Genomic DNA, 10,661 nt, shown 5'->3' on the forward strand with positions numbered 1-10,661 from the left:
TTCCTTCTTTCTGTCCTTCTTTCCTTCTTTCTTTCTTTCCTTCTTTCTTTCCTTCTTTCTTTCCTTCTTTCTTTCTTTCTTTCTATCCCTCTTTCATTCCTTCTTTCTTTCCTTCTTTCTTTCCTTCTTTCTGTCCTTCTTTCTTTTCTTCTTTCTTTCTTTCCTTCTTTCCTTCTTTCCTTCCTTCTTTCCTTCTTCCTTCCTTCTTTTCTTTCCTTCTTTCTTTCTTTCTTTCTTTCTTTCCTTCTTTACTTCTTTCTTTCCTTCATTCTTTCCTTCTTTCCTTCTTTCTGTACTTCTTTCCTTCTTTCCTTCTTTCTTTCCGTCTTTCCTCCTTTCCTTCCTTCCTTCTTTCTTTCTTTCTTTCCTTCTTTCTTTCCTTCTTTCTTTCCTTCTTTCTTTCCTTCTTTCTTTCCTTCTTTCCTTCTTTCTGTCCTTCTTTCTTTCTTTCCTTCTTTCTGTCCTTCTTTCCTTCTTTCCTTCTTTCCTTCTTTCCTTCTTTCTTTCCTTCTTTCCTTCTTTCTGTCCTTCTTTTCTTTCCTTCTTTCCTTCTTTCTTTCCCTCTTTCTTTCTTTCCTTCTTTCCTTCTTTCTGTCCTTCTTTCCTTCTTTCTTTCCTTCCTTCTTTCCTTCTTTCTTCCTTCTTTCCTTCCTTCCTTCCTTCTTTTCTTTCCTTCTTTCTTTCTTTCCTTCTTTCTTTCTATCCCTCTTTCATTCCTTCTTTCTTTCCTTCTTTCTTTCCTTCTTTCTTTCCTTCTTTCTTTCCTTCTTTCTGTCCTTCTTTTTTCTTTTCTTCTTTCTTTCTTTCCTTCTTTCCTTCTTTCCTTCCTTCTTTCCTTCTTTCCTTCCTTCTTTTCTTTCTTCTTTTCTTTCCTTCTTTCTTTCTTTCTTTCCTTCTTTCCTTCTTTCTGTCCTTCTTTTCTTTCCTTCTTTCCTTCTTTCTTTCCCTCTTTCTTTCTTTCCTTCTTTCCTTCTTTCTGTCCTTCTTTCCTTCTTTCTTTCCTTCTTCTTTCCTTCTTTCTTTCCTTCTTTCCTTCCTTCCTTCCTTCTTTTCTTTCCTTCTTTCTTTCTTTCCTTCTTTCTTTCTTTCTATCCCTCTTTCATTCCTTCTTTCTTTCCTTCTTTCTTTCCTTCTTTCTTTCCTTCTTTCTGTCCTTCTTTTTTCTTTTCTTCTTTCTTTCTTTCCTTCTTTCCTTCTTTCCTTCCTTCTTTTCTTTCTTCTTTTCTTTCCTTCTTTCTTTCCTTCTTTCCTTCTTTCTGTCCTTCTTTTCTTTCCTTCTTTCCTTCTTTCTTTCCCTCTTTCTTTCTTTCCTTCATTCCTTCTTTCTGTCCTTCTTTCCTTCTTTCTTTCCTTCCTTCTTTCCTTCTTTCTTTCCTTCTTTCCTTCTTTCTTTCCGTCTTTCCTTCTTTCCTTCCTTCCTTCTTTCTTTCTTTCCTTCTTCCTTTCCTTCTTTCTTTCCTTCTTTCCTTCTTTCTTTCCTTCATTCCTTCTTTCTTTCCTTCTTTCCTTCTTTCTTTCCTTCTTTTCTTTCCTTCTTTCCTTCTTTCTGTCCTTCTTTCCTTCTTTCTTTCCTTCTTTCTTTCTTTCTTTCCTTCTTTCTTTCCTTCTTTCTTTCCTTCTTTCTTTCCTTCTTTCCTTCTTTCCTTCTTTCTGTCCTTCTTTCTTTCTTTCCTTCTTTCTTTTCTTCTTTCTTTCCTTCTTTCTTTCTTTCCTTCTTCCTTTCTTTCCTTCTTTCTTTCTTTCCTTCTTCCTTTCTTTCCTTCTTTCTTTCTTTCCTTCTTCCTTTCCTTCTTTCTTTCCTTCTTTCCTTCTTTCCTTCTTTCTTTCCTTCTTTCCTTCTTTCTTTCCTTATTTCCTTCTTTCCTTCTATCTTTCTTTCCTTCTTTCTTTCCTTCTTTCTTTCTTTCCTTCTTTCTTTCCTTCTTTCCTTCTTTCCTTCTTTCCTTCTTTCTTTCCTTCTTTCTTTCCTTCTTTCTTTCCTTCTTTCCTTCTTTCTGTCCTTCTTTCTTTCATTCTTTCCTTCTTTCTGTCCTTCTTTCCTTCTTTCCTTCTTTCTTTCCTTCTTTCTTTCCTTCTTTCCTTCTTTCTGTCCTTCTTTTCTTTCCTTCTTTCCTTCTTTCTTTCCCTCTTTCTTTCTTTCCTTCTTTCCTTCTTTCTGTCCTTCTTTCCTTCTTTCTTTCCTTCCTTCTTTCCTTCTTTCTTTCCTTCTTTCCTTCCTTCCTTCCTTCCTTTTTTTCTTTCCTTCTTTCTTTCTGTCCTTCTTTTCTTTCCTTCTTTCCTTCTTTCTTTCCTTCTTTCTTTCCTTCTTTCTGTCCTTCTTTCTTTTCTTCTTTCTTTCTTTCCTTCTTTCCTTCTTTCCTTCTTTCCTTCCTTCTTTCCTTCTTTCCTTCCTTCTTTTCTTTCTTCTTTTCTTTCCTTCTTTCTTTCTTTCTTTCCTTCTTTCCTTCTTTCTTTCCTTCTTTCTTTCCTTCTTTTCTTTCCTTCTTTCTTTCCTTCTTTTCTTTCCTTCTTTCCTTCTTTCTTTCCTTCTTTCCTTCTTTCCTTCTTTCTTTCTTTCCTTCTTTCCTTCTTTCTGTCCTTCTTTTCTTTCCTTCTTTCCTTCTTTCTGTCCTTCTTTCTTTCCTTCTTTCTTTCCTTCTTTCTTTCCTTCTTTCTTTCCTTCTTTTCTTTCCTTCTTTCTTTCCTTCCTTCTTTCTTTCCTTCTTTCTTTCCTTCTTTCTTTCTTTCCTTCTTTCTTTCCTTCTTTCTTTCCTTCTTTCTTTCTTTCCTTCTTTCTTTACTTCTTTCCTTCTTTCTTTCCTTCTTTCTTTCCTTCTTTCCTTCTTTCTGTCCTTCCTTCTTTCCTTCTTTCTTTCCTTCTTTCTTTCCTTCTTTCCTTCTTTCTTTCCTTCTTTCCTTCTTTCTTTCTTTCCTTCCTTCCTACTTTTGTTTCCTTCTTTCCTTCTTTCTTTCCTTCTTTCCTTCTATCTTTCTTTCCTTCCTTCCTTCTTTTCTTTCCTTCTTTCTTTCTTTCTTTCTTTCCCTCTTTCTTTCCTTCCTTCCTTCTGTCCTTCTTTCTTTCCTTCTTTCCTTCTTTCTTTCCTTCTTTCCTTCTTTCTTTCTTTCTTTCCTTCTTTCTTTCCTTCCTTCTTTCTTTCCTTCTTTCCTTCTTTCTTTCCTTATTTCCTTCTTTCTTTCCTTCTTTCTTTCCTACTTTCCTTCTTTTTTTCCTTCTTTCTTTCCTTCTTTCTTTCTTTCCTTCTTTCTCTTCTTTCTTTCTTTCCTTCTTTCTTTCCTTCCTTCTTTCCTTCTTTCCTTCTTTCTTTCCTTCTTTCCTTCTTTCTTTCTTTCTTTCCTTCTTTCTTTCCGTCTTTCCTTCCTTCTTTCTTTCCTTCTTTCCTTCCTTCATTCTTTCTTTCTTTCCTTCTTTCCTTCTTTCTTTCTTTCCTTCTTTCCTTCTTTCTTTCCTTCCTTCTTTCCTTCTTTCTTTCTTTCTTTCCTTCTTTCTTTCCTTCTTTCTTTCCTTCTTTCCTTCTTTCTGTCCTTCCTTCTTTCTGTCCTTCCTTCTTTCTTTCCTTCTTTCTGTCCTTCCTTCTTTCTTTCTTTCCTTTTTTCCTTCTTTCCTTCTTTCCTTCTTTTTTTCCTTCTTTCTTTCTTTCCTTCTTTCCTTCTTTCTTTCCTCTTTCTGTCCTTCTTTCTTTCTTTCCTTTTTCTTTCCTTCTTTCTTTTCTTCTTTCAATCCTTCTTTCCAGCCTTCTTGCCATTTTTTGTCCAAGCAGTGCCCGCTGATTACTTTCCTATGGAGAGGATATCTTGTTTCAATGGCATTTAGATACTTTTCAATCCAAAATATGTATCTTACTTTAGTTACTGAAGGAAAATCTAATTTCCTCACCTATGCTTCAGAACCGAGAGGAACCTTTCCTCTGCCAGGTACACTGAAGGCTTGTGACTGGATACTACACCATCTGCACCGTTTGCAGCAGACTTCCCCGGAGAAGCTTTCACGCCCTGCCACTGTTATCTCCGGTCTTTGGTGAACTTCAGGCCTGGAAGACGAACGAAATGAAACGTAACGCAAGCCAGGTTTCAAATCCTTTGTCTCAATTTATTACTCATAGGGTAATGACTTTTATATAGAAAAAAGGAAGATATTGGTTAGAGGCGTAACATAGGCGTATCCTAGGTGTAACATAGGCGTATCCTAGGTGTGTCTTGGGCGTAGCTTTGATTCGAGGCGTGATTTAGGGGCAGGACATATTAGTGGCGTGTCTTTTGGGACATGTCTTTTACAATACAAGCAATGTCTGACTACATAGCTTATTCATTGTCTGTTATGAAAAGAGACCTTGAGTCTTTAGCAACTATATTACACTATTTTGCTTCTTGCAGAGAACCATTCTATTATATTCTAACTAAAACATCAGGAAATTGACAACACAAAAGTATCTTAGCAATATCCTTAGCAGAAAGAAAATAAATATTGTTAGGAATTATATTTCAGCAAAAGGCTGACTACAGAATCTTAACTAGTTATGACCAGAAAAAATGGAAGCTTAACATGTGTGCAGATTCTGGCCTGACATATTGGTCCTAACAGTTACCATACAGTAAATCAATTGTATTGTGTTTTCCAACTGATACTATACAAATTTCAGCAGGAAAAAAAAAATTATACTCAAGTATTTAATTCTATCAAAAAACAATTTCAGTGACAAAACACAAAGAAGTTTCACTTAAACCTCGGCCAGGCAGGGGACGGGCTCGCTGGCGCTCATGCGCTGCGCCATGCCCTGCTCGGCGATTCATGGCCAGCTAGGCGCACTTGCATGGGGGTGCAGCCATGACGTCACGGAGCTGGTTCGCCCTCATTGACGTAGCAAAATTTAATTTGCTTGCTCTAAGCGCTGAGCGGGCGCAGATGCTTGCTCACGCTGGCCACACACATTGCCACAATATGTTTAATTGCGGCCAGCGTGAGCGCGCCCGCCAGCTCAGCGCCAGCCTGGCTGAGGCCTTAGAATAAGCGTGCTTGGCACACATCCCGCCTTTTAATTTTTTTTCACATGCCCTGTCTCTTAATTACTCATTGTTTGTCTAATTCATACATAATTTTGTTTAAAAAGACATGGAATAAAACAGTATAGAGGTTAAAACTGCAATGGTTCTTTCAATACAATGTTCTTTCCCTCCCAACCCACATTGTACTGCTCTACGGAATATGTTGGTGCCATACAGAGGAGGTAATAGGACAGGAAGTACAGTAAGAGCAAGACACTGACCCCCACAGTCTTGCAGGATAGGAGGAAGCTGCCAGACACTGACTCCTCCCCCTCCCAGTAGGATAAGAGGAAGCTGCCAGACACTGACTCCTCCCCCTCCCTGCAGGATAAGAGGAAGCTGCCAGACACTGACTCCTCCCCCACCCTGCAGGATAAGAGGAAGCTTCCAGACACTGACTCCTCCCCCTCGCTCCAGGATAAGAGGAAGCTGCCAGACACTGACTCCTCCCCCTCCTTGCAGGATAAGAGGAAGCTGCCAGACACTGACTCCTCCCCCTCCCTGCAGGATAAGAGGAAGCTGCCAGACACTGACTCCTCCCCCACCCTGCAGGATAAGAGGAAGCTGCCAGACACTGACTCCTCCCCCTCCCTCCTCTTCCTCCCTGCAGGATAAGAGGAAGCTGCCGGACACTGACCCCTCCCCTCCCTGCAGGATAAGAGGAAGCTTCCAGACACTGACTCCTCCCCCTCGCTGCAGGATAACAGGAAGCTGACAGACACTGACTCCTCCCCCTCGCTGCAGGATAAGAGGAAGCTGACAGACACTGACTCCTCTCCCTCCCTGCAGGATAAGAGGAAGAAGCCAGACACTGACTCCTCCCCTCCCTGCAGGATAAGAGGAAGCTGCCAGACACTGACTCCTCCCCCTCCCTGCAGGATAAGAGGAAGCTGCCAGACACTGACTCCTCCCCCCCCTGCAGGATAAGAGGAAGCTGCCAGACACTGACTCCTCCCCCTCCCTGCAGGATTAGAGGAAGCTGCCAGACACTGACTCCTCCCTGCAGGATAAGAGGAAGCTGCCAGACACTGACTCCTCCCTGCAGGATAAGAGGAAGCTGCCAGTAACAGACTCCTCCCCCTCCCTGCAGGATAAGGCCCCGAGCATGCTGTGGAAGACAGCGCTGAGCCTCCTGTCTTACCCCTTGCATCGGCATGGTGGGTGGCTTTAGTGCATGCCGCCGCATGCTTCCGCAGCCGTGCGGAGGCGTACTGAGTTGAAGCCGACATGAAGATTTAAGTTTCGGCGTGGAGGGCTGATCACGTGACCAGGAACCAGCCAATAGGAAGGAAGTACCAAGTTTCTACAAGTAGCTGCTGATAATCGTGAGAATATATTGAAGGAGCAGGCTGGTATAGGTAAAATGGATCCTGCACTTATTGAATTACTGATTTCAGAGGTCTCAGTGAGGGATTTATTATACAACAAACGTGCAAAATTATACCATGACAGGATGGTGCATGACAAGCTCTGGAAGGAGATAGGGCTCAATCTGAACATTTCATGTAAGTATTTTCCATACCACCTACAGCGTCCGCACCCCCCCTGTGGTAACATATTTTCCATACCCCCTACAGCGTCCGCACCCCCCTGTGGTAACATATTTTCCATACCCCTTACAGCATCCGCACCCCCCCGTGGTAACATATTTTCCATTCCCCCTACAGCGTCCGCAGCCCTCTGTTGTAACATATTTTCCATACCCCCTACAGCGTCCGCACCCCCCTGTGGTAACATATTTTCCTTACCCCTTAAAGCAGGCCTGCACAACTTGTAAAGCGAGAAGGGCCGAACTGCTCCAAGGAAAACAGATTCGGACCACACGGGTAAAATCATCATCATCATCATCATCATATCTCCCCCAGCACCTTTCATCATCATCATCATCCTCATATCTCCTCCAGCACCCCTCATCAATCTCTCTCAGCACCCCTCATCATCCTCATATCTGCCCCAGCACCCCATCATCCTCAAATCTACCCCAGCACACCTCATCCTCATATCTCCCCCAGCACCCCTCATCCTCATATCTCCCCCTGCACCCCTCATCATCAACCTTTGCGAGACTCACCCTCTATCTCATACCCCCATCTCTCCCCCTCACCCATACACGATACTCCCCCTCCACAAAACACACAATACCCCCTTGCAGACCACACATCCCACCCCCCTGCACCTCACCCCCCTGCACCTCACCCCCCCTGCACCTCACCCCCCCTGCACCTCACCCCCTCCTGCACCTCACCCCCCCCCCCTGCACCTCACCCCTCTCTGCACCTCACCCCCCCTTGCACCTCACCTCCCCCTTGCACCTCACCCCCCCTGGCACCTCACCTCCCCCAACGGCACCTCACCTCCCACCCAACGGCACCTCACCTCCCCCTAACGGCACCTCATGGAGAAGGCAGGACTAGCATGCTCGTGCAGTCCTGAGAGGGGGTTCGTGGCTCCTGGGCGGGAGAGGAGGGGGCTCCCGGGCGGGGGAGGGGGGGACTCGCGGCCAGGAGAGGAGGGGGAGACCCACGGCCGGGAGAGGAGGGGGGGACTCGCGGTCAGGAGAGGAGGACTCGCGGCCGGGAGTGAAGGCTCGGGAGGGAGGAGGACGTGGGAAAGCCGCATGCGCCCCGCGGCCACGTGTTGTGCAGGCCTGCCTTAAAGCGTCCGCACCCCCCTGTGGTAAAATATTTTTCATACCCCTTAAAGCTTCCGCACCCCCCTGTGGTAACATATTTTCCATACCCCTTTAAGCGTCCACACCCCCCTGTGGTAACATTTTCCATACCCCCTACAGCGTCCGCACCCCCCTGTGGTAACATATTTTCCATACCCCCTACAGCATCCGCACACCCCTGTGGTAACATATTTTCCATACCCCTTAAAGCTTCCGCACCCCCCTGTGGTAACATATTTTCCATACCCCTTACAGCGTCCACACCCCCCTGTGGTAACATATTTTCCAAACTCCTTACAGCGTCCGCACCCCCCTGGGGTAACATATTTTCCATACCCCCTACAGCGTCCGCACCCCCCTGTGGTAACATATTTTCCATACCCCTTACAGCGTCCGAACCCGCTTGTGGTAACATATTTTCCATACCCCTTACAGCGTTCGCACCCCTCTGTGGTAACATATTTTCCATACCCCTTACAGCGTCCGCACCCCCCTGTGGTAACATATTTTCCATACCCCTAACAGCGTCCCCATCCCCCTGTGGTAACATTTTCCATACCCCTAACAGCGTCCCCACCCCCCTGTGGTAACATATTTTCCATACCCCATACAGCAATAATGTAATATGTTATATATATTACAAGAAAATATATATATATTTTATTTCTATTTATAGCGGATGTTGCCAAAAATAAATGGAAGAATCTAACAGATGCTTTCAGAAGAGAGTTAAAAAAAAGTGAAGCCACCACGATCAGGAGACCCCGGTCCAGGCACCACCAGCGGATATACATCAACGTGGCCTTAATTTGCAAATATGATGTTTCTGAAAGAACAAATGCTCCCAGCGAGAACCGAGTCAAACCTGGAGGAAACAAGTACACAGGACAGCTTCGTTGAGCTGTCCTTCGTCGAAGACGAGGTAGTTCCTGTGTGTGTGGCGGCTGCTGAACCAGTCGCCAAAAAAGCCAGGACCACTAACGATTTACGTCGTAAAATGATTAATATCGAGGAACAGAAATTTGGACTTCTACATGAAATGATGGCGGGCAGCAATGAGGACATGGATTTCTTTAAAAGTTTCTTACATTATATCACGCCACTGGACAAAATGTCAAAACTTCGTTACAGACGAAAGTTTTAGGAACTTGTTCATGATACTGTGGAGGAATTTGACGCCTCCCAGTAGAAATGTATTGGCATGAAGTAATTTGAAATACGTTGAGATGTTTTATGTTTACAGTTTAAAGTAAAAGTTATTTAAAAGTTTTCTTATAAGTTGTGTTTTCAATAGTTAATAAATATTTTACTGGTTTTGAAAATTGGCTGATTCTCTTCTTAATATATATTTGACTTGTAACATGAAAAATATATAAGGACATACATATCGACAAAATGACACACACACACACACACACACATAGCGACACACACACACACATACACACACACATATATATATACACCAATACACACACACACATAGATACACACACATATACACCGATACACACACACACCCCGATACACACACACACATATAGCGATGCACACACACACATAGCGATACACACACACATATACACCAATACACACACACATAGATACACACACATATACACCGATACACACACACACACACACATAGCGATACACACACACACACATAGATACACACACATATACACCGATACACACGCACACACACACACATAGCGATACATATACACCAATACACACACACATAGCGATACACACACATAGATACACACATATACACCGATACACACACACACACACACACTGGAGTACAGAGGCAGCGACGGATGTGAGTGACTGGAGGGGGAGAGAGGAAAGTACTTCTTCATCAAACAAAACACGTTTATTATGATTAACAATGTTAAATACTGCTGCGGCAGCTTTTATTCTTACTAATCAGCGGCTTTTACCTGGCATGTTCCTGGAATGCCACGCTGTTCACCTGGAGCATGCCGGGCTCCTTTTGCCTTCCCAGCCAGGCGCATGCCCGGCTGACGCGCGGTTGATGTGTTAATTGATAATGGTTCAGGATTTACTAGGCTGCAATGCTTCGCGTGTCCGCCAGATGGCATAAATTCATGACTTGTAATGCGCCGAATCAGTAATGTGTCGGCTTGCAGGTGTTTCGTTTAAAAAAGATACTGTGCCACAGTGTGCCATTGTAACTTGGCCTTGGCCTTGAGACTGAAGGAAGAGTTGTCAAAATGTATCAATTTAGGCTTTTCATATTAAAGAAAGACAAAGACCAGTTTCAGTTTGTGTTACACTATTCTGCAGAGACCCACCATGAGTGTTCAAGTGCAGCCTGCTTTCCAAAAACCCGACAGAAGTTACGCGTATGTGATATGGGCCGCGATTAATGCAACAGAGGATAAGATGGCAACAGTTGCTCAAATTTATCAGTATTTTATCGAAAAATATGACTTTTACAAATTTTCGCCAACTCCTCATACGTGGAAGCGTGCAGTAAGGAAAAGGTTATGTAGTGACCCCTTTTTTCACCGTATTGAGCCCCAATTTGATGGAGGGTATTGGTGTGTGTCACCGGATTTTTCCCGTATCTATGATCATGGAGGCGGCAAAAGGCGAAGGGTCGTGTGAAAACCAACTAAGAAGCGACAGTCGCTGCCAAGCAATGCACCAGCACCAGCACCGGCTTCCAATGACGGTCCCACTGTCAGTGACAACCCTGAGCCTGAGCCTGAGGCTGAGCTGGATTTGGCATGCAGTTTTGATGAAGCTTGCATGTACCTAAGCGATTTCCAGCCTCACCTAGTCCCGCTGCCAACTATCGACGTGGATGATGAAGGAAGCTGGACTGGCAGTGGACCGGCGCCGGCGCAAGCTGAATGGGAAATTCAATGGTGAGTACTGTCTTGTTGCCGTATTATTTTGGTGGGGCTGGCTGGGT

General features: G+C 43.9%; 1 long non-coding RNA gene across 2 annotated transcripts; it reads left to right on the top strand.

The window, feature by feature from the left end:
- Nucleotides 1-3,693: 3,693 nt before the first annotated feature.
- Nucleotides 3,694-8,989, top strand: LOC142486226 (uncharacterized). 2 transcript variants are annotated; one of them, XR_012798871.1, is made up of 4 exons: nucleotides 3,694-4,065; nucleotides 5,651-6,545; nucleotides 6,801-6,866; nucleotides 8,388-8,989. It is a non-coding gene; the product is annotated as an uncharacterized LOC142486226 (long non-coding RNA). The 2 variants fall into 2 exon arrangements; XR_012798870.1 differs by lacking the exon at nucleotides 3,694-4,065 and having other exon boundaries at nucleotides 4,258-6,545.
- Nucleotides 8,990-10,661: the final 1,672 nt, after the last annotated feature.

Source organism: Ascaphus truei, unplaced genomic scaffold, assembly GCF_040206685.1.
Source record: "Ascaphus truei isolate aAscTru1 unplaced genomic scaffold, aAscTru1.hap1 HAP1_SCAFFOLD_791, whole genome shotgun sequence".
Taxonomy (NCBI): Eukaryota; Metazoa; Chordata; class Amphibia; order Anura; family Ascaphidae; genus Ascaphus; species Ascaphus truei.